Here is a 24911-nt window from a genome sequence, read left to right as displayed (position 1 = left end):
AGGCCTCTGGCTGAAAGAACAGTGCACCTCTTGGTGGAGCAGAATGCCTGCTAGCCAAAGGTCTTTGGCCCTGGCTCTTTGGGTGGAGAGGGGCAATGGATGTTCCCAGCTAAAATGCCTGCTGCTTCTTTGATCTCTTCATCAATTTGTTAGGACATATTTCCTACCGGTAAAGCCACTAAAAGCCCAACTCCTCATGTAAGCTAACACTTAGATAGCATTTACTATGTGCCAGGCACTGTTCCAGTAACTTTACATATATTCACTCCTTTAATAATCCCGACAACCCTATGAAATAGGTATTAACATTTCTCCATCTGACAGATAAGGAAACTGAGTCACCAGCCAAGGTCACACAGTCTGGTAGAACCAGAATTTAAACCCAGGTCTTCTGACCTGGGAGTCCAGGCACTTAACCAGGACACTGCATTTCCATCATTATATCACCTTTGATGGCCTGAATAAATAATCACAACATTAATGCAAAATGTTAATGTCAGCTATGAGACAGCATCAGACCGATCCAAACTGAGGGATATTCTACACTTTAGCTGGCTTGTAATCTTCAAAATTATTAACATGATTAAAGACAAACACCCAGAAAGTCCCAGATCAAGGAAATGAAGATGACATAACAAGTGCAGCGTATGGTCCTCAGTTGGATCCTGGACCAGAAATTGGACATTAGCGGGGTAATTGATGGAGTTTGACTGTGGTATATAGGTTATATCAATGTTAATTTCCTGATTTTTGAAATTGTGCTGTGATTATATTTGGGGGGATCTGAGTGGAGAGTATATGGGAATTCTTTGTACTATTTTTGCAACTTAAGTCTGAAATTATTTCAAAATTATAATTTGAAAAATAAAGCTAAAACATAATGAAGTATACAAATATTAATGGGAGAGGGCATTAAACTGAGCTGACTATAGAAGACTAAAATATAATTTATTAACAAATATCTGCATAGCCCTTTACAGAATGCTTTTGCCTACTTCATTTAATCTTCACAACAGCTCTATGTAGAGATCATTAAATTCCAGATTCTTAAAGATAAAGAAACTGGGGCTCAGGACTTCCCTGGCCGTCCAGTGGTTAAGACTGCGCTTCCACTGCAGGGGGCACGGGTTCGATCCCTAGTCAGAGAACTAAGATCCCACATGCCGCGCAGCCAAAAGAACTAAATGAACAAAAAAAGAGAAGAAACGGGGGCTCAGATAAGTTAATTGTCTTGTCCCTGGTCCCTCAGGACTGAACCTAGGTCTGATCCACGTGTTTCCCGCTACACCGCACTGCGGTTTGTCTAGGATTCCTAAAGCATGTCCTGCTGGAGTCTACAATAATTTAAAAGGAAATCTTTCTGCAGTCATTTTTCCTGTAGGTTCACCTGGATGCGTCCGTCTACCCCAGATCAAACCATGAATGAGACTCATGCCAATGCCCTTAAGGTTGAGGCGGGTGCCCTCAGAATGCCCTAGGCCCAGGTTTTCCCTTCCATCTAATTTGTTGTTGGACTAGGTTTCCCTCACGTTTTTCAGGTGGTTCCCGAGGCAAGTTTTATCCTCCTAACCCAGCTTCCCCCCATCTGAGTGAGAATACAAATAAGCTCCTTCAATTTAATGATGAGGCATCAGGCTAGCCACCTGGTATCTAAAATATGTACATCGCTTAAAGTAAGAATGTGGGAATGTTGCCGGCAATCTCCATCTCAAATTATTCTACCCCACTCCTAGCAAAAGTCTGGCTGAGATGATTGTTTAGTATTTCCCAAACTGGGTTGTATGAAGCATTAAGAGTCCTGGGAAATGTTATTAGAAAGTCCTTGAAAAAGGGGGTTCCCTGGTTAACTAACTTTGGGAAGTTCTGTGTATGATCGCCCTAAGTTACAATGCATACTAGAACATTAAACTCTATGAGAGATCTAATATTAAACCCATTTGACTTCTTTTAACCCACAGTGTTCCAAACACTGGACCAAGGAAACCTTTTTGCATAGACCACCTAATAAGAAATCGTCGGACACCAGTTTTCCATGGAACACTCTTTCCTCCCCACTCAGTTGATGGAGTTCATTTTCATGATCTGAGAAAGATGTAAATGAAGACAGTTTTCAAGCCAAAAGCCTCAAACTCCAAAGTAGAAAACAGAGACCATTCCATGTATTTAAAATGGAGGGAACTTAAAACAGGGAATTGATTACACATGTGATGGCAGAGGGGCAAAGCCAACTGGGGCTCTCTGTAAAGCAGCCCAGAGATTAGAAAGAGGAGGTGGCCAGAACCACTCAGGCTGAGGGGACAAAGAGAAGGTGGCAATCCTGGATGCTATGGCAGAAACAGGAATCATGGTGGACCTACCTGGAGAGGCTGGAACAACAGCAGACTCAGCCACTGTTAAAGATGCAACATGAGGTACAAACACCCTGGCTTCTCCCGCCTGCCCCCAAGCCTCTGGCTGGACCCAGGTGGAAGCCAGCCATCTTGGGAAACAGCTTGAAGGGAGTCACTCGCCAGCATCACAGAGTAGAGCAGAGCTGGGAAGTGTGAGCAACGCATGTAATCTGAACTGACTTCTGTAATATACTTAGTGTGATACATACAGATGATAACTTTTATGGATGCATAGCTTAATGGAAGTAGAAGGCCCTTATATAATACAGTCTTCTCAATTAGTAATAATAGACACTTAAGCGTAAACACTAGAACAAAATGAAGGAGTAAGCATATCTAGATAAATTCACCTACATCGTATTCAAAATTAAAAATTCACAAGGGTCTGGATAAAATCTGCAATATTGATTGCAAAGGGAATAATTTTCCCTCTTCATGTTCCTGCCTCCACCCATAAAATTGGAACTCTCACCCTCCCTGAAGCATGTGGAACGAGCTTTCTGCCCCTCTCTCCACCCACTCAAGTACTAATGGGTGAGCCTGGAGAAGGGTTTATGCCATGTGTGCGTGTGCACACACGTGTGTGTGTTTCAGCCTGCTCTGGCCCCTTCTCTTTTAGAGCTGCCAGCTTCGAGTCTGCTGGTGGTCTTTTCTCCATCCCTGGATCTTCTGTGCAGTAAGCTCACTGGGGACAGGGAACCATACTGGAAGGGTGGAGGGGTGGTTTCGGTTTTCCAGCCACTGAAATCTTTGACTACAATGGATAAATTCAATTCAGGAATGTCATTTCCGCTGCAAGCTAAGCCAAGTTTTAAAATGCAGCTTTGCAAATAATAGATGGCTATTTTGTCTGCTTCAGGCACTTCTGTGTTCTTAATGCCTAGAGCAATTCTGGGACCATAGATGGTATTTAACAAACACGTCGTAAATGAGCGAGTGCATTTTATCTGTCTGATTGATGCCTGAGCCTATTTCTCAACTGGCTTGAACTCCCAAGGGGGGGGGGAGGGGGAGGGGGGGAGAGAGAGAGAGAGAGAGAGAGAGAGAGAGATGACAAGATGGGTGAGGAGTGTTCTTTGCTTTTTCCCCTTTACCTTCTCCATATTCAAACAGATAGCCAGCTCATTACCTTAAGAAGTATATAGTACCAGGGTAACGGCAGGAACGGAGAGGACAACGGCCGGGTGCCTCTGGGCAGACAGGATCCTAGCCAGCCAGCCTTGGCAGAGACGTCCAAGCCTCCACATGGCAAGAGCCAGGAGAACTTCTGGCTGTAGGAGACACTATGTAGATTGGGATGATGGACCTCCCGGGTATAAGTGTGGATGATGACTGAGGACCAGACAGGTGCCCTTGTCCATCTCCAACACCTTGACACAGCATTAGCTCCAAGAACCGTAGAACAGCCCTGAGGAGGGGGACCCGTGGAAGGACAATTTGCATTCATTCATTCATTTGCTCACTCATTCATTTATTTAGGCATCCTGGCAGGAGGGGGGCTAGACAGGGTTAGAAATTGAATTTACTTTTCAAATATATTTGTTGAACGCCTCCCCCTGCATTTGCTACATTTCCTTAACAGCTGCCTTTCACATTGTTTTTAAGCATTATCTCTTTCATCCTGCACTGTCAGTTTCTACATAATTAGATTTTCCAGATAACAGCAAGTCACTCATTTAAGCATCAAAATTTTTCCTTAGTGGAAATCTTTTTACAATGTGCTGCACTCTTCTCTGCCTCCATATACAGAAGGCACTGGATACCACATCACCTTCTCCTGATGACACTGGGTCATTTCTGGAGTTCCAGCACAGTGCCGGGCAAGAAGTGCCGTGGTTCCCACGTTTGCGCGCCTCCGCATTGCATGGCTTTAAGAGGATATCGGATTTCTTTCTATAGTCCTGGCACCTCCCTTCTTTCTATAGTCCTGGCACCTCCCTTGAAGCTCTCACCGTCAGCTATTAGTTTTGCTATGCGTATAGGTCCACATCTACTCTCTACCTCCTAACTTCCCCCACCGATTTCTTTTTAAATTATAACATGTAACCAACTAGAGGGCTTCCCTGGTGGCGCAGTGGTTAAGAATCCGCCTGCCAATGCAGGGCACACGGGTTCGAGCCCTGGTCCTGGAAGATCCCACATGCCGCGGAGCAACTAAGCCCATGCGCCACAACTACTGATCCCATGTGCCACAAGTACTGAAGCCCACGTGCCTAGAGCCCGTGCTCCGCAGCAAGAGAAGCCACCACAATGAGAAGCCCGCGCACCTCAAAGAAGAGTAGCCCCCGCTCGCCGCAACTAGAGAATGCCCACGTGCAGCAACGACGACCCAACGCAACCAAAAATAAAAAATAAGTAAAATAAATAAATTTATTTTTTAAAAAAATGTCAGAGTCAGATCTCATGTTTTTAGTACAGTTCAGCAGGATGTGTATTCATGGGAGAAATTCCTCTCAGACTTCTCCAATAATTAAACTCATGTGAGCCATCACAGGACAGATGGTTGTGCTATTTAAAACAAATTATATCTTTTAAGGATGAACATGTACTATTGAAATCTAAATATAAATTTGCTTTGAATTTTAATTGAATAGTACTATTGTTTAACAGGTAAAATTGATGTGAAGCCTTCAGAAAGTGTTTTTTAATAAAGTAAGAATACCTCTTAAATGACAAAAATATTAGGCAAAAATTGTTTATGTAATTTGTCAATATTTCTGGAAGCCTTTGAAAAGCCTTTTTCTGACATTTAAATTATCTGTTCTATTGAATAATTTTGGAACCAGAAAGGGATGACAGATTTTTATCTTGTTTTCTTTTCATGCCTTAAAGTTGGCCTGTATATAAAATTTAAATAGCAATTTTAACTTTTTTGTCAATCACTGAGGTGTCATCAAGGGCTGTGAGTAACAATGACCCACCTTTTGATTATAAGAAATCTTCTGACCATTTGATTGAAAACAGTGTCTAATCCAATGTTTAGATTTCAGTGGTGGTTTTTTTTTTTCACTTTGATTATCCTTGTGGTATTTAAAATGCAATTTTGTATATTTGGAATTTTTCATGATAGAGGTATGAAAGAACATGTCGTGCAAATGTAACCTGTTAACCTTATTTCATGACTAGTTTGATATTGGAAGCCAAGACATATTTTTTCACACTTATTAAAAAACTGTTGCCAGTGGGAAACGAGTATGCTTTAATGCTTAGTAAAAAAAATATTCAAAATTATAAACAGTATGATCATGGTTCTGAAGAACCTAGGGGCAGGACAGGAATAAAGACGCAGACGTAGAGAATGGACTTGAGGACACGGGGAGGGGGAAGGGTAAGCTGGGACGAAGTGAGAGAGTGGCATGGACATATATACACCACCAAATGTAAAATAGATAGCTAGTGGGAAGCAGCCGCATAGCACAGGGAGATCAGCTCGGTGCTTTGTGACCACCTAGAGGAGTGGGAGAGGGAGGGTGGTAGGGAGAGCAAGAGTGAGGAGATATGGGGATATATGTATATTTATAGCTGATTCACTTTGTTATACAGCAGAAACTAACACAACATTGTAAAGCAATTATACTTCAATAAAGATGTTAATAAATAAATAAATAAATAAATAAATAAATAAATAAATAAAAACAGTATGATCTCAAAATGACTGGGGGGAATGTCATAAAATTAACCATGGTGGCCACCAGATGATGTAATTAAGGCTGGGTTTTGCTTTTCTGTTTTTTTATGCTTTTCCATAGTTTGCAAATCTTCCACAATGAGCGTGTATACTCTCATAATAAACAAAAAAGCAAACACAAAAATAACAAATAAATTAAACAGTTATTCTCCAAGAATAAAAGTGTCCCATTTCTGAGGTAAGAGCTTTAATCTGAAGTCCTACTTTAACTCTGTCAGTGAAGCCTTTCTATTTGAATACTGAAATACACATTGTTGATTCATAAAAGCTGCTCATTCGTGCAAAACATGGTGCAACTGAAGTGCTATGCAGAACACCAGGGCTGTGATATTTCTGTTCATTTACACGTTTATTTTCAAACACAGCAAGCTTACATGATACAGTAACTGAGGACAGCTTGCCTGCAAATTACAGAGTGACGTGAGTGATGCACTTTGAGTGCCTCTCACCGTCCATCTTCTCTCTACCCTTCCCCAGCTTCCATACGGCAGCAGGCGGTGTGGTGCTGTTCTTCTAGTTCCATTCTCTGTGCCCTGGTTTGAGAATACGATGATACTACAATGCCAGTGAATGTTCACTGTGAGTTTGAGAAAAAGAGGTGACAAAAATTTAAATGCATGATCCTAGATATCCTAAAAGAATATTTATAAGATGACAAATTAATGAGTAACTTTGTACTTTCAGCACAAGAAACAAACCAAGAAGCCAATAAAACCCATAAAACTATTTGTTCAAATGGAGAAAAATATCTACCATGATTGTATTGTAAGAATAATTTTGGAAAGATAATTTTAGAAGATTATCGCATTTCAGGCAAAAATCCATTTGGGTTGACCTGATGTTTTCCTAATTTAATAAGAGTTTTATTTTTTCTGATTATAATGATGATACCTTGTCAAAATTAAGCAATACCTAATAGTATGTCAAGTAATATCCCGCCACACTCCTGTTAACCATGTTCTTCAGACTATCTCTCTATGCAAACATACACACGTAACATAGATATACACATACACACACACACATATATATGTATGTATAATTTTGTATAATTTGAACCATGATATACACACTATTTTATGTGTGTGTACATATATTTTTTTTTTAACCAAAAAAAGCCATGAAGACCTTTTCACATTAATTGATTCAGATATACAGCATCCTTTGAAATCACTGTGTGGTATTTTATTGATTTCATGTACATGGATTATTTTACCATTGCCTGCTTGATGGCTATTTAGCTTTCTCCTTTTCCTCCTCCTGCCTGCTACTGTGAATGACGTGTCAATGCACTCTCAACCAAAATATTTGCACACTTACCGCATTAACTTCTGGTATAAAATCAAAGATGGGGAATTCCTGGGGCAAAGGATGTGTACACTTAAAATCCTGATGTGGGGAATTCCCTGGTGGTTCAGTGCTTAGGACTCATTGCTCCCACTGCAGGGGGCACAGGTTGGATCCCTGGTCTGGGAACTAAGATCCTGCATGCCCCACGGCGCGGCCGAAAAAAAAAGACGTTGAAGACTATGTGACAGAAACTGTATGCTATATGTGGCCCACAACATGCAAACTTCTAGATCTTTACAGAAGAAGTTTGTCAACCATTGGTTTAGAGGAAAAATAGTGCTTTATTTTTGGTAGTATTTGCTTTTCTTTGCTTTTGTGTGAGTTTAAGTATTTTAAACACGTAGGTGTTTGTATTTCTTCTTTTGGCAATTACATTTCCTTTGCCCATTTTCCTATTCAGTTGCTCATCTTTTTTTCCCTTACTTGTAAGAACTCTTTGTATATTAGGAAAACGTACATTTTGTCACATATTTTGCAAGTATTTTTTCTCTGTGTCCAATTACCATTACGTCAGGCATTTTTTTACATTACAAAGGAAGTTTTAATGAGCATGTAATCAATGCAAGTGTTCAGAGCGTGCTACTTTAGATATGGTAGTGAAAGAGGTTCTCTCTGACATGGTGACATTTGAGCAGAGAATTGAAATAAGCAAGAGAGAGATATATGGATGAACTTATGAGGGTTATCCTGGCACTGGGAACAGCAAATGCACAGACGCTGAGATAGCAGCTTACATGCCATATTGGAGGTACTGCCAGGAGATTGGTGTGACCAAAATGGAGGGAGAGTGGTAAGAGTTGAAATTAGAGATGTAGGGAGGGAGAAGATGATGTAGAACCTTGTAGCCATGGTAAGGACATTGGATTTTATTCTAATTGCGATGGAAGTTTGGAGCATTATGACCAGAGTGACATGATCTGACTTAAGTTTTAAAAGGATCACTTGAGTCTAATTTTGTTGTCTATTTAAAAATATTTTTTATATTTCTTATTATAAATTAAATATATGTCCATCTTCAAATACATAGATAATATAGAAAAGAATAAAGAACCAAGTAAGGGTAGTAGTATTTTAATAAGCCTTTAGGGATATATGTAATCTTAAGATTGGGAAGTACCTTAAAGATCTGCTGCTCCAGCCCCCTGTATATTTTGAACAAAAATATTTTGCTTTGATTTCTTTACACTAACAATGAAATATCAGAAAGGGAAAGTAAAAAGAAAAAACCCTTTTAAAATCACATCAAAAAATAAAATACTTAGGAATAAACCCAAGCAAGGAGGTGAAAGACTTATACGCTGAGAACAATAAAACATTGATAAAGGAAACTGAAGATGATTTAAAGAAATGGAAAGATATCCCATGCTCCTGGATTGGAAGAATTAAATTGTTAAAATGGCCATCCTACCCAAAGCAATCTACAGATTTAATGCAATCCCTATCAAATTACCCATGACATTTTTCACAGAACTAGAACAAATAATCCTAAAATTTATATGGAATCACGAAAGACCTAGAATTGCCAAAGCAATCCTGAAGAAAAAGACAAAGTTGAGGCATAACCCTCCCAGACTTCAGACAATACTACAAAGCTACAGTAATCAAAACAGTGTGTTACTGGCACAAAAACAGACATATGATCAATGGAACAGAATAGAGGGCCCAGAAATAAACTCACACACCTATGGTCAATTAATCTTCGACAAAGGAGGCAAGAATATACAATGGAGAAAAGACAGTCTCTTCAGCAAGTGATGTTGGGAACGCTGGACAGCCGCATGTAAATCAATTAAGGTAGAACACACCTTCACACCCTACACAAAAATAAACTCAAAATGGCTTAAATATAAGACATGACACCATAAAAATCCTAGAAGAGAACATAGGCAAAACATTCTCTGACATCAATTGTACCAATGTTTTCTTAGGTCAGTCTCCCAGGGCAATGGAAATAAAAGCAAAAATAAACAAATGGGACCTAATCAAACTTATAAGCTTTTGCACAGCAAAAGACACCATAAACAAAACAAAAAGACAAACTATGGACTGGGAGAAAATATTTGCAAATGACGTGACCGACAAGGGATTAATTTCCAAAATATACAAACAGCTCATACAGCTCAATAACCAAAAAAATCAAACAACCCAATCAAAAAATGGGCAGAAGACCTAAATAGACATTTCTCCAAAGAAGACATACAGATGGCCAATAGACACATGAAAAGATGCTCAACATTGCTAATTATTAGAGAAATGCAAACCAAAACTACAATGAGGTATCACCTCACACCAGTCAGAATGGCCATCATCAAAAAGTCCACAAATCATAAATGCTGGAGAGGGTGTGGAGAAAGGGAACCCTCCTGCATTGTTGGTAGGAATGTAAATTGGTGCAGCCACTATGGAGAACAGTATGGATGTTCCTTAAAAACTAAAAATAGAGTTGCCATATGATCCAGTGATCCAACTCCTGGGCATATATCTGGAAAAGATGAAAACTCTAATTCGAAAAGATACATGCACCCCAGTATTCACAGCAGCACTTTACAATAGCCAAGACATGGAAACAACCTAAATGTCCAACCAACAGATGAATGTATAAAGAATATGTGGTACATATACACAGTGGAATATTACTCAGCCATATAAAAGAAGGAAATAATGCCATCTGCAGCAACATGGATGGACCTAGAGATTATCACACTAAGTGAAGTAAGTCAGAAAGAGAAAGACGGATATAATATGATATCACTTACATGTGGAATCTTTAAAAAATGGTACAAATGAACTTATTTACAAAACAGAAATAGATCCACAGACATAGAAAACAAACTTATGGTTAACAAAGGGGAAGGGCAGGGAGGGATAAATTAGGAGTTTGGGATTAGCAGATACACATTACTGTATATACTATAGGTAAGCAACAAAGACTTACTGTATAACACAGGGAACTATACTCCATATGTTGTAATAAACTATAATGCAAAAGAATATGAAAAAATATATGTGTATATACATGTATACATAAATAAAACTGAATCACTTTGCTGTACACCAGAAACTAACACATTGTAAATCAACTACGCTTCAATTTTAAAAAAAGAAAAAGAAAAAAATCTAATCAACACACACACACACACAAATATTTGGCTTTGAACCTGGCAGGCTAATTCTTTCTAGTAGAAGCTCCATTTCCCCAGCATTGTCCTTGTAGATAAAACAATTGTAGGTCCCCTTCCTTTACTGTGATACAGTGTATAGTTTATAAAATAGTTTTCTGAGTTCTACTATTCCAAGTCAAGGCTATTCTACATTTGTAGTTGCTGACAGCAGGTTGGTTTTGAAACATTTTTCCAAATATTCATGTTTAATCTGAAGTTAAGAGCCAGGCGGAGAGACAGGCTGTGATGTCCTGTGGTTCCTTTTGGCTGAGGAAACAGAGAATGAGCAGCGACCGTCTTCAGGACCAACATTTGTGGTAAGGATTTCTTTGCCTTAGACAAATACAAGAAATGGGTTTAGGCATGAGTGGGTCCATCCTGGAATATTCCTATTAAAGGAGTATCCACCGTAGCCAGTCACTCCCACTCCTTTCCCCAGAATCCCACAGTTCTAGAGCCAGTGATTGCAGGACACATCTCTTGAGTGATTGCAGCTCTTGTTAAGGTGTATTCATACATGCAGACTGAGATAACCTGCTTCAGAGTTGTCTGCCAGTTCTTTGTCTACTCTTCAGGGGTCTCCTAAAATAATTTGGGACCTCAAGGAAAGGCAGGCAAGAATTTCCCAGCTCTGGATTGGGACTTCACCAGTAGTAAAGCTGGGATTACTAGTGCACCAGATCTTGTTTGCTGGCTCTTTGCTGTTGGCCTTCTCGGGATAGCTGTATGTTGGTGGGGGGTCCCTATGGAATCCAAGGGTCTCAGACTCTGAGCCCTATAGTGATTAGAACATGAGAAAGTGCCTCATGTTACCTGAACTTATGCAAGATTGGCTTGCAAATTTGGACACTAAATTATTCATTTTCAGTGGGGAAAAGACCTTTCCACTATTTGTGTCTAGTTCATTTTAAGCACAACGTTTTCCCAGGACCAAAATGCCTGGAAACTACTTTGGTCTCCAGAAGGTGGCTGGCAAGCATAGACTTGGGGAGTAAAGAAAAACAGAAGGTCTTAAGAACAATTTTCTAAAAGAATATGATGACCTTTCTCACATTTTTTGGGAGCGGTATCTATTGAGGCAAAACTTGACCTTTTAATTCTTGCTCTATAGTATTGATTTGTGGAGGGAGGAAGTTTCTGGAGAAGGAGTGGACCTATTTGTGTAAGGAGCCTGGGAGCCTTCTAAGAGTGAAGCATTGGAGACGAGAATTCTTTCTTTGAGGTACAGAGTTCTTAAAGCCTCTTTGGGTGGATCAAAAAGGCCCTGATGAAGGCTTACTGAAGTTGGTTAGACAGAGGTGGAAAGAGATGGAGCAGCGCCCTCTCAGAGCCCTCCATTCTTATCCCACCTGAGGTGGTTGTTCTCCAGGCTCCCTGCACATCTCTCTTTCTAGAATTTCTTTTGTTTGTGCTCCTGGATTGGATCAATGTCTCCTAGATTCCTTGTCTTCCTCTTTATTGATTTACTTCTTCATTTCGGGGGAATACATTCTCTAGTAACTTCCTAAGAAAGGTTTATGGGTAACAAGCTTTTTAAATATTATTCTTTGCATGTCTGAAAAATATCTTTAGTCTATCTTCGTATTTGTCTGAGATTTTGGCTCAGTAAAGAATTCTGAGTTGCAAAATATTTTCCCTCATAATTAAAAAAAATTTTTCTGTTTAAATATTTATTTATTTATTTAGGCTGCGCCAGGTCTTAGTTGTTGCATGCGGATTCTTTTTTTATTTTTAACATCTTTATTGGAGTATAATTGCTTTACAATGGTGTGTTAGTTTCTGCTTTATAACAAAGTGAATCAGCTATACATATACATATGTTCCCATATCTCTTCCCTCTTGCATCTCCCTCCCTCTCACCCTCCCTATCCCACCCCTCTAGGTAGTCACAGAGCACCGAGCTAATCTCCCTGTGCTATGCGGTTGCTTCCCACTAGCTATCTATTTTACGTTTGGTAGTGTATATATGTCCATGCCACTCTCTCACTTTGTCCCAGTTTACCCTTCCCCTTCCCTGTATCCTCAAGTCCATTCTCTAGTAGGTCTGCGTCTTTATTCCCGTCTTGCCCCTAGGTTCTTCATGACCTTTTTTTTTTCCTTAGATTCCATATATATGTGTTAGCATACTATATTTGTTTTTCTCTTTCTGACTTACTTCACTCTGTATGACAGACTCTAACTCCATCCACCTCACTACAAATAACTCCATTTCATTTCTTTTTATGGCTGAGTAATATTCCATTGTATATATGTGCCACATCTTCTTTATCAATTCATCCGATGATGGACACTTAAGTTGCTTCCATGTCCTGGCTATTGTAAATAGGGCTGCAATGAACATTTTGGTACGTGACTCTTTTGAATTATGGTTTTCTCAGGGTATATGCCCAGTAGTGGGATTGCTGGGTCGTATGGTAGTTCTATTTTTAGTATTTTAAGGAACCTCCATACTGTTCTCCATAGTGGCTGTATCAATTTACATTCCCACCAACAGTGCAAGAGGGTTCCCTTTTCTCCACACCCTCTCCAGCATTTACTGTTTCTAGATTTTTTGATGATGGCCATTCTGACCGGTGTGAGATGATATCTCAGTGTAGTTTTGATTTGCATTTCTCTAAGGATTAATGATGTTGAGCATTCTTTCATGTGTTTGTTGGCAATCTGTATATCTTCTTTGGAGAAATGTCTATTTAGGTCTTCTGCCCAGTTTTGGATTGGGTTGTTTGTTTTTTTGATATTGAGCTGCATGAGCTGCTTGTAAATTTTGGAGATTAATCCTTTGTCAGTTGCTTCATTTGCAAATATTTTCTCCCATTCTGAGGGTTGTCTTTTTGTCTTGTTTACGGTTTCCTTTGCTGTGCAAAAGCTTTTAAGTTTCATTAGGTCCCATTTGTTTATTTGTGTTTTTATTTCCATTTCTCTAGGAGATGGGTCAAAAAGGATCTTGCTGTGATTTATGTCATAGAGTGTTCTGCCTATGTTTTCCTCTAAGAGTTTGATAGTGTCTGGCCTTACATTTAGGTCTTTAATCCATTTTGAGTTTATTTTTGTGTATGGTGTTAGGGAGTGTTCTAATTTCATTCTTTTACATGTACCTGTTCAGTTTCCCCAGCACCACTTACTGAAGAGGCTGTCTTTTCTCCATTGTATATTCTTGCCTCCTTTATCAAAGATAAGGTGACCATATGTGCGTGGGTTTATCTCTGGGCTTTCTATCCTGTTCCATTGATCTATATTTCTGTTTTTGTGCCAGTACCATACTGTCTTGATTACTGTAGCTTTGTAGTATAGTGTGAAGTCAGGGAGCCTGATTCCTCCAGCTCCATTTTTCGTTCTCAAGATTGCTTTGGCTATTCGGGGTCTTTTGTGTTTCCATACAAATTGTGAAATTTTTTGCTCTAGTTCTGTGAAAAATGCCACTGGTAGTTTGATAGGGATTGCATTGAATCTGTAGATTGCTTTGGGTAGTAGAGTCATTTTCACAATGTTGAGTCTTCCAATCCAAGAACATGGTATATCTCTCCATCTATTTGTATCATCTTTAATTTCTTTCATCAGTGTCCTATAATTTTCTGCATACAGGTCTTTTGTCTCCTTAGGTAGGTTTATTCCTAGGTATTTTATTCTTTTTGTTGCAATGGTAAATGGGAGTGTTTTCTTAATTTCACTTTCAGATTTTTCATCATTAGTGTATAGGAATGCAAGAGATTTCTGTGCATTAATTTTGTATCCTGCTACTTTACCAAATTCATTGATTAGCTCTAGTAGTTTTCTGGTAGCATCTTTACGATTCTCTACGTATAGTATCATGTCATCTGCAAACAGTGACAGTTTTACTTCTTCTTTTCCGGTTTGGATTCCTTTTATTTCTTTGTCTTCTCTGATTGCTGTGGCTAAAACTTCCAAAACTATGTTGAATAATAGTGGTGAGAGTGGGCAACCCTGTCTTGTTCCTGATCTTAGTGGAAATGGTTTCAGTTTTTCACCATTGAGGACGATGTTGGCTGTGGGTTTGTCATATGTGGCCTTTATTATGTTGAGGTAAGTTCCCTCTATGCCTACTTTCTGGAGGGTTTTTATCATAGATGGGTGTTGAATTTTGTCAAAAGCTTTCTCTGCATCTATTGAGATGATCATATGGTTTTTCTCCTTCAGTTTGTTAATATGGTGTATCACGTTGATTGATTTGCATATATTGAAGAATCCTTGCATTCCTGGGATAAACCCCACTTGATCATGGTGTACGATCCTTTTAATGTGCTGCTGGATTCTGTTTGCTAGTACTTTGTTGAGGATTTTTGCATCTATGTTCATCAGTGATATTGGCCTGTAGTTTTCTTTCTTTGTGACATCTTTGTCTGGTTTTGGTATCAGGGTGATGGTGGCCTCGTAGAATGAGTTTGGGAGTGTTCCTCCCTCTGCAATATTTTGGAAGAGTTTGAGAAGGATAGGTGTTAGCTCTTGCATGTGGTTTCTTAGTTGCAGCATGCATACGGGATCTAGTTCCCCGACCAGGGATCGAACCTGGGCCCCCTGCATTGCGAGCGCGGATTCTTACCCACTGGACCACCAGGGAAGTCACTTCCCTCATAATTTTGAATGTATTTTTCCAGTAGTTTCTAGAGTCCAGTATTGCTACTGAGAAGTTCTGTGCCATTTTGACTTTCATTCCTTTGTAAGGGATTTATGTTTTTCCACTCTGGAAATATTTAGGTTCTTTTTCATATCCCTGGTGTCCTTAAAAATTCATAAGGGTGTGTGTCAGTGTACCTCTTTTTTTTTTTAATGAAAGCTTCTTTATTTATTTATTTATTTATTTATTTTTGGCTGTGTTGGGTCTTCGTTTCTGTGCGAGGGCTTTCTCTAGTTGCGGCGAGCGGGGGCCTCTCTTCATCACGGTTCGCAGGCCTCTCACTGTTGCGGCCTCTCTCGTTGCGGAGCACAAGCTCCGGAAGCGCAGGCTCAGTAGTTGTGGCTTAGTTGCTCCGCGGCATGTGGGATCTTCCCAGACCAGGGCTTGAACCCGTTTCCCCTGCATTGGCAGGCAGATTCTCAGCCACTGCGCCACCAGGGAAGCCCAGTGTACTTCTTTTTTTAAAAATCATCTTGGTTTGCATTCGATGGGCCCTTTTAATATAAATACTTGTGTTTTTCAGTTCTAGGAAATTTTTCTTCATTTCTTTTATGATTTCTTTGAAATAGCCCCTCCGCATTTTCTCTCTTCTTTCTTTCTGGGGCTTCTGTGGGATATTGGGCCTCCTGAATTCATTCTCTATGTCTCTTTTCTTTCACTCAACACTTCCAGGCCATCCCACACTGTACTTTCCTAGAAACCCAGTTTTCCACTATAAAAATAGTGAGGAGGAGGAGGAATTCCTACCCCCACTTCTCTTTACTGTCATCTGATGACTTCAGAAAGAAAATAGATACAGGAGGCTCGTTAAGATGTGTTACTGAGATTAACTCCTGTGGAAGAGTAGGGAAGAGAAGGAAGATGGATTGGGCAGAAGTCAACTGGTGAAGTATCCTGAACAGAAGCCTCATCCAACACTCCGGTAAGTTTTGGAGATGGGATCATTTGTCAGAGTGGTTCCTATTTGGAGCAAGGGAGCTGTATCTCGATACCCCGTGCTGTTTAGTCATTGGATGTGGGTTGCTATTGTCAGGGGCTGTGACCTTGGCTTAGGTGGCTCTTTTCAGCTGAGGCAATTGCTGCGGGGTGCTGACAGCAGAAGACATTTAGCCGGCACCATTTTCAACAGATGGGAGAATAAATCCTTCCCTCCTGAAGGAGGATCTGAGTGGCACATCACAGCTGCTAACTCATCAGCCCCCCTGCACCCGTCTGGTGCCCAGGAACCGGCTCAGACCAGCCTGTGACAACCGACTCTGCACCTCTCTTCCCAACTTGACACTCAGTGACATCGAGTTAGTTAGCAGTCTGAAATTGGCCCTTTTATGGAATTTTCAAAATTTTGCCAGTCATTTTCCGCTCTAAGAGCTCTCTTTTTTCTACTCTGATTATTCCTTTTTTATAGTATACTGTTATTGTTTATAGATTATAATAATGACTTGAATCTTACTGTGTATAAACAATTAGCATTTTAAAAAATATTTATTCATTTATTTATTTGGCTGTGCTGCGTCTTAGTTGCAGCATACTGGCTCTAGTTCCCTGATCAAGGATCAAACCCGGGCTGCCTGCACTGGGAGCACGGAGTCTTAACCACTGGACCACCAGGGAAGTCCCAGCATTGTTTTTAAAGCTATCCGTTCCCTGAATTATGTCTGTTACTTCCACAGATTTTTTTCACTTACCCATCCATCCGTGTATCAACTCTTCAAATAAAGGACCAGGCACTGTTTTAGGTGACGGTGATACAACAAACAAGACACAAAAGGTGCCTGTCCTGGAGCTTCCATGCTAGTGAAGGCAGCTGTACAATCCACTAAGAAATGTGAAACGTGAAAATGTGGAGGAGCTTCAAGATGGCGGAAGAGTAAGGCATGGAGATCACCTTCCTCCCCACAAATACATCAGAAATACATCTACATGTGGAACAACTCCTACAGAACACCTACTGAACGCTGGCAGAAGACCTCAGACTTCCCCAAAGGCAAGAAACTCCCCAAGTACCTGGGGAGGGCAAAAGAAAAAAGAAAAAACAGAGACAAAAGAATAGGGCCGGGACATGCACCAGTGGGAGGGAGCTGTGAAGGAGGGAAAGTTTCCACACACTAGGAAGCCCCTTCACTGGCAGAGACAGGGGGTGGGCCGGGGTGGGGAAGCTTTGGAGCCACGGAGGAGAGCACAGCAATAGGGGTGCAGAGGGCAAAGCAGAGAGATTCCTGCACAGAGGATCGGTGCCAACCAGCACTCACCAGCCTGAGAGGCTTGTCTGCTAACCCACCAAGATTACTCTACCCAGCAAGGATCTCATTCAGATTCGATGGAGAAAATAAAACCTTTACAGACAAGCAAAAGCTAAGAGAATTCAGCACCACCAAACCAGCTTTACAACAAATGCTAAAGGAACTTCTCTAGGCAGGAAACACAAGAGAAGGAAAAGATCTACAATAACAAACCCAAAACAATTAAGAAAATGGTAATAGGAACATACATATCAATAATTACCTTAAATATAAATGGATTAAATGCTCCAACCAAAAGACATAGACTGGCTGAATGGATACAAAAACAAGACCCATATATATGCTGTCTACAAGTGACCCACTTCAGACCTAGGGACACATACAGACTGAAAGTGAGGGGATGGAAAAAGATATTCCATGCAGATGGAAATCAAAAGAAGGCTGGAGTAGCAATTCTCATATCAGACAAAATAGACTTTAAAACAAAGACTATTACAAGAGACAAAGAAGGACACTACATAATGATCAAGGGATCAATCCAAGAAGAAGATATAACAATTGTAAATATTTATGCACCCAACATAGGAGCACCTCAATACATAAGGCAAATACTAACAGCCTTAAAAGGGGAAATGGAAATAACACAATCATAGTAGGGAACTTTAACACCCCACTTTCACCAATGGACAGATCATCCAAAATGAAGATAAATAAGGAAACACAAGCTTTAAATGATACATTAAACAAGATGGACTTAATTGATATTTATAGGACATTCCATCCAAAAGCAACACAATACACTTTCTTCTCAAGTGCGCATGGAACATTCTCCAGGATAGATCATATCTTGGATCACAAATCAAGCCTTGGTAAATTTCAGAAAATTGAAATCGTATCAAGTATCTTTTCCGACCACAACGCTATGAGACTAGATATCTATTACAGGAAAAAATCTGTAACAAAATACAAACACATGGAGGCTAAACAATACACTACTTAATAACCAAGAGATCACTGAAGAAATTGAAGAGGAAATCAAAATATACCTAGAAACAAATGACAATGAAAACACGACAACCCAAAACCTATGGGATGCAGCAAAAGCAGTTCTAAGAGGGAAGTTTGTAGCAATACAATCCTACCTTAAGAAACAAGAAACATCTCAAATAAACAACCTAATCTTACACCTAAAGCAATTAGAGAAAGAAGAACAAAAAACCCCCAGAGTTAGCAGAAGGAAAGAAATCATAAAGATCAGATCAGAAATAAATGAAAAAGAAATGAAGGAAACGATAGCAAAGATCAATAAAACTAAAAGCTGGTTCTTTGAGAAGATAAACAAAATTGATAAACCATTAGCCAGACTCATCAAGAAAAAAAGAGAGAAGGCTCAAATCAATAGAATCAGAAATGAAAAAGGAGAAGTAACAACACTGCAGAAATACAAAGGATCATGAGAGATTACTACAAGCAACTATATGCCAATAAAATGGACAACCTGGAAGAAATGGACAAATTCTTAGAAATGCACAACCTTCTGAGACTAAACCAGGAAGAAATAGAAAATATAAACAGACCAATCACAAGCACTGAAATTGAGACTGTGATTAAAAATCTTCCAACAAACAAAAGCCCAGGACCAGATGGCTTCCCAGGAGAATTCTATCATCAAACATTTAGAGAAGAGCTAATGCCTAGCCTTCTCAAACTCTTCCAAAATATTGCAGAGGGAGGAACACTCCCAAACTCATTCTACGAGGCCACCATCACCCTGATACCAAAACCAGACAAAGATGTCACAAAGAAAGAAAACTACAAGTCAATATCACTGATGAACATAGATGCAAAAATCCTCAACAAAATACTACCAAATAGAATCCAACAGCACATTAAAAGGATCATACACCATAATCAGGTGGGGTTTATCCCAGGAATGCAAGGATTCTTCAATATATGCAAATCAATCAATGTGATACACCATATTAACAAACTGAAGGAGAAAAACCATATGATCATCTCAATAGATGCAGAGAAAGCTTTTGACAAAATTCAACACCCATCTATGATAAAAACCCTCCAGAAAGTAGGCATAGAGGGAACTTACCTCAACATAATAAAGGCCACATATGACAAACCCACAGCCAACATCGTCCTCAATGGTGAAAAACTGAAACCATTTCCACTAAGATCAGGAACAAGACAGGGTTGCCCACTCTCACCACTATTATTCAACATAGTTTTGGAAGTTTTAGCCACAGCAATCAGAGAAGACAAAGAAATAAAAGGAATCCAAACCGGAAAAGAAGAAGTAAAACTGTCACTGTTTGCAGATGACATGATACTATACGTAGAGAATCGTAAAGATGCTACCAGAAAACTACTAGAGCTAATCAATGAATTTGGTAAAGTAGCAGGATACAAAATTAATGCACAGAAATCTCTTGCATTCCTATACACTAATGATGAAAAATCTGAAAGTGAAATTAAGAAAACACTCCCATTTACCATTGCAACAAAAAGAATAAAATACCTAGGAATAAACCTACCTAAGGAGACAAAAGACCTGTATGCAGAAAATTATAGGACACTGATGAAAGAAATTAAAGATGATACAAATAGATGGAGAGATATACCATGTTCTTGGATTGGAAGACTCAACATTGTGAAAATGACTCTACTACCCAAAGCAATCTACAGATTCAATGCAATCCCTATCAAACTACCAGTGGCATTTTTCACAGAACTAGAGCAAAAAATTTCACAATTTGTATGGAAACACAAAAGACCCCGAATAGCCAAAGCAATCTTGAGAACGAAAAATGGAGCTGGAGGAATCAGGCTCCCTGACTTCACACTATACTACAAAGCTACAGTAATCAAGACAGTATGGTACTGGCACAAAAACAGAAATATAGATCAATGGAACAGGATAGAAAGCCCAGAGATAAACCCACGCACATATGGTCACCTTATCTTTGATAAAGGAGGCAAGAATATACAGTGGAGAAAGGACAGCCTCTTCAATAAGTGGTGCTGGGGAAACTGAACAGGTACATGTAAAAGAATGAAATTAGAACACTCCCTAACACCATACACAAAAATAAACTCAAAATGGATTAAAGACCTAAATGTAAGGCCAGACACTATCAAACTCTTAGAGGAAAACATAGGCAGAACACTCTATGACATAAATCACAGCAAGATCCTTTTTGACCCATCTCCTAGAGAAATGGAAATAAAAACACAAATAAACAAATGGGACCTAATGAAACTTAAAAGCTTTTGCACAGCAAAGGAAACCGTAAACAAGACAAAAAGACAACCCTCAGAATGGGAGAAAATATTTGCAAATGAAGCAACTGACAAAGGATTAATCTCCAAAATTTACAAGCAGCTCATGCAGCTCAATATCAAAAAAACAAACAACCCAATCCAAAACTGGGCAGAAGACCTAAATAGACATTTCTCCAAAGAAGATATACAGATTGCCAACAAACACATGAAAGAATGCTCAACATCATTAATCCTTAGAGAAATGCAAATCAAAACTACACTGAGATATCATCTCACACCGGTCAGAATGGCCATCATCAAAAAATCTAGAAACAATAAATGCTGGTGGGGGTGTGGAGAAAAGAGAACCCCCTTGCACTGTTGGTGGAAATGTACATTGATACAGCCACTATGGAGAACAGTATGGAGGTTCCTTAAAAAACTAAAAAAAAAAAGTTATGAAGAACCTAGGGGCAGGACAGGAATAACGATGCAGACCTAGAGAATGGACTTGAGGATATGGGGAGGGGGGAGGGTAAGCTGGGACGAAGTGAGAGAGTGGCATGGACATATATACACTACCAAATATAAAATAGATAGCTAGTGGGAAGCAGCCACATAGCACAGGGGGACAGCTCAGTGCTTTGTGACCACCTAGAGGGGTGGGATAGGGAGGGTGGGAGGGAGGGAGATGCAAGAGGGAAGAGATATGGGGACATATGTATATGTATAGCTGATTCACTTTGTTATAAAGCAGAAACTAACACACCATTGTAAAGCAGTTATACTGCAATAAAGATGTTAAAAAAAGAAATGTGAAAATGCAGAATCTAATTTAAGGAAATCGTCTTTGCTATGAATGAAGAAAACAATGCAATAGATGGAGCATGTGGCAGGGGCGGGGAGGGGTGTCGTTTTAAATAGAGTGGCCTGGGACGGCGCCGCTGCAGAGATAACATTTGAGCAGAGACCTGAATACAGTGCATGTTGCAGGAACAGGAAGAAGGCTAAAGTGGGCGGAGCAAAGTGGTAGGAGTGTGCGGAGGGAGGCGGGGCCAGATCATTTTTGCTGTTTGTCTTGGTCTTTCTTTGCATTTGGTGACTTGTATCAGTCAAGGTTCTACCAGAGAACTGCAGCCAGTAGGATAAATACGTACACACGTATCTATCTTTCTATAGATAAAGAGACAAGAGACAGAGAGATTTATTTCAAGGAACTGGCTGACACAGTGGTGGCAAGGATGCTTCTAGGCAGATCTGAAATCCTCAGGGCAGGCCTGTGGGCTGAGAACTCTCAGGCAGGCACTGATGGTACAGGCTTGAGCCAGATTTCCTTCCTCCTCAGGGAAACCTCATTTTGCTGTTAAAGCCTTTCAACGGATTGGATAAAGCCGCCCAGATTTTCAAGGACAATTAAAGTCAACTGATTGTAGATGTTAACCACGTCTGCAAAACACCCTACAGCAACACCGAGGTAATTGTTTAATTGAATAACCATAGCCTAGGTAAGTGGACGTATAAAAGTGACCATCAGAATAATTTACCTCAAACAGTTAGTGATTTTTGCCAGCTTGTTTATGTTTTAAGTTGAGGTCCAGGAAAGCTGACTGGGGAGTTTATATGAGGGGCCGGTAGACTGGAAGCCTTTGCTTTTGGGAGAGAAGGATGAGGAGGAGAATCATATGATGGGAGACCCTTGAGCAGTGGAAGTTGGATTTTTTGGAAGGCCCTTCAATTTCCCCAGAGAAATCTCGCTCTTTTGCAAGTGTGGGAGTGCTGTGTGTGGCTGGGGTCTAAGGTGTAACGGGTGCAGCTGGGGAGACAGTAGGGACTTTTCCCACACAGAGCCTTTTAATGAATTTCCCTGTTTTTAGGCCCACATCTCACTTCCACCTTTCGCAGTACCTGCTATCTCCAAATCCCAAGACTTTTCAGGGTTCTGCCAGGCAAACTGGCTCCCTTTGATCCATATCTGGTTTCTGTGAGTCCCACCCTCCCCCCATTCAAGCTACGGCTCTCTCACACCTAATCATCCTTTATCCCCCCTTTTTCAAAAAAGTTTTTTTAAAAAATTTTATTTATTTATTTAGACTGCATTGGGTTTCACTGCTGCGCGCGGGCTTTCTCTAGTTGTGGCAAGCGGAGGCTACTCTTCGTTGCAGTGTGTGGGCTTCTCATTGCGGTGGCTTCTCTTGTTGTGGAGCACGGGCCCTAGTTGCGCGGGCTTTAGTAGTTGCGGCACGCGGGCCTCAGCAGTTGTGGCACGTGGGCTCTGGAGCGCAGGCTCAGTAGTTGTGGCGCACAGGCTTAGTTGCTCCGTGGCGTGTGGGATCTTCCCGGGCCAGGGCTCGAACCCGTGTGCCCTGCATTGGCAGGCGGATTCTTAACCACTGCGCCACCAGGGAAGTCCCAATGAAAATGTTTTTAAATGATAACAAATGAAAAGATTTCTGTGGAATTTCCTGAGAAGGGATAAACTTTAAGTCAATGCCTGGCAGGGCCTGGGCTCAGATCAATTAGTTTATTAATATCTTTGAGCTCTGGATGTCAAAGGGACGCCTCTGTATTTATCATGCTTTTCTGGGTGTATACATACATACAGAAGGTTCCATGATGCTAACCCAGAATTAAATGAGATTATATGTTACATTAATCATGACGTATTAGTTGGGGTCCTTTGGTTGCAAACGATAGAAATCCAACTGCAAACAGGTTCAAGCACAAAAGAAAATGTATTGACCTGTGTGACTACAGGCTCTCTCTGCAGCCCCAGGCTTACCTCACCCTTATAACTAACAATCCCAGCAAAGAGTTACTCTCCCTTTCACTGGTTCCAGAAAGCCCTGGGATGGTGTCTCATTGGTTTAATCCTATCACAGTGGCCAAGCAGGGACAGAATACACTGATTTGCTAGGCCTGGGTCACCTTCCCACCCTGGAATGGGGTGGTGAGGGTGTAGTTACTGGCAGTTTTGCGTGCACCACATGGATTTAAAGTGGGGAGAAGGGACGATTCTGCAGAGGAATACTGAAGTACACAGGTGCTAAGCAGGCAAAAATGGCAGATACCCGCTACAAACATGGCAAAGAACCTGGCACACTGTGAAACTTGATACAGTCCTTTATATAATATAATCATATCTAATCTATACAAATTGCGTGGTGGCTATTATTCCTAATCTACAAATGAGTTTTCATTTGGTAATCCTCACACATGTCAATAGACTTCCTGAATTCTGCAGAACCTCTCAAAATCAAAGGTAATAAGGAGCAAATAAGGATACCTTTTAATTGTATTGTCCTCTTCCACTTTCAACATTTCAGAGATTCTGGTTTCTCAAAACCTATGCCTAGGGACTTCCCTGGTGGCCCAGTGGTAAAGAGTCTGCCTTACAATGCAGAGGATGCTGGTTCCATCCCTGGTCAGGGAACTAAGATCCCACATGCCACGGGCAACTAAGCCCGCACGCCACAACTATGGAGCTCACGTGCCTCAACTAGAGAGCCTGCGTGCCACAAACTACAGAGTCCATGCGCTCTGGAACCCACATGCCACAATTAGAGACAAGCCCGCACATCGCAAGGAAAGATCCCCAACGCCTCAACGAAGATCCCGCGTGCCACAACTAAGAGACCCGACGCAGACAAAACAAAAACAAAAACAAAAAACCTATGCTTAATTTAGTACGATCAAATAATATTCCTGTTACTCAAATCCCCTCTGTTCTACCTAGGATAGATGAGATTTATGGATTCAGGCAAATGGGATGAAACCTTATCACATCACTGTTACTAGAGAGAGGAATTTGTTATAAGGCTTGGACTTCATACAAGGACATTAATGAAATACCAAGGACCTTATTTCCAAAGATGTTACATTGTATGACCTGTGGCAAGGGCCCCAAAGATTGCACATAGAGCAGTTCCACGTAGGTGAATCTGAATGTGCTCTGCAAATTGGGGAAGACTGAGTCAGAGCTCTGCATTTCTTCTTTTTTTATTGAAGTATAGTTGATTTGTAATACTGTGTTAGTTTCAAGTGTACAGCATAGTGATTCAGTATTTTTGCAGATTATACTCCATTATAGGTTATTACAAGATAATGGGCATAATTCTCAGTGCTATACAGTATATTTTTGTTGCTTATCTATTTTATATATAGTAGTTTGTTGTATTT

General features: G+C 40.3%; 1 pseudogene across 1 annotated transcript in view; it reads right to left on the bottom strand.

Annotated features, from left to right (window-relative positions):
• LOC309620082 (26S proteasome non-ATPase regulatory subunit 4 pseudogene) overlaps positions 1–24911 on the bottom strand; it is a 198910-nt pseudogene that overhangs the window by 143369 nt on the left and 30630 nt on the right. The window lies entirely within an intron of this gene.

This window comes from Balaenoptera borealis (genome assembly GCF_965194805.1).
Source record: "Balaenoptera borealis genome assembly, chromosome: X".
Classification (NCBI taxonomy): domain Eukaryota; kingdom Metazoa; phylum Chordata; class Mammalia; order Artiodactyla; family Balaenopteridae; genus Balaenoptera; species Balaenoptera borealis.
This window is presented reverse-complemented; position numbering and strand designations above follow the sequence as displayed.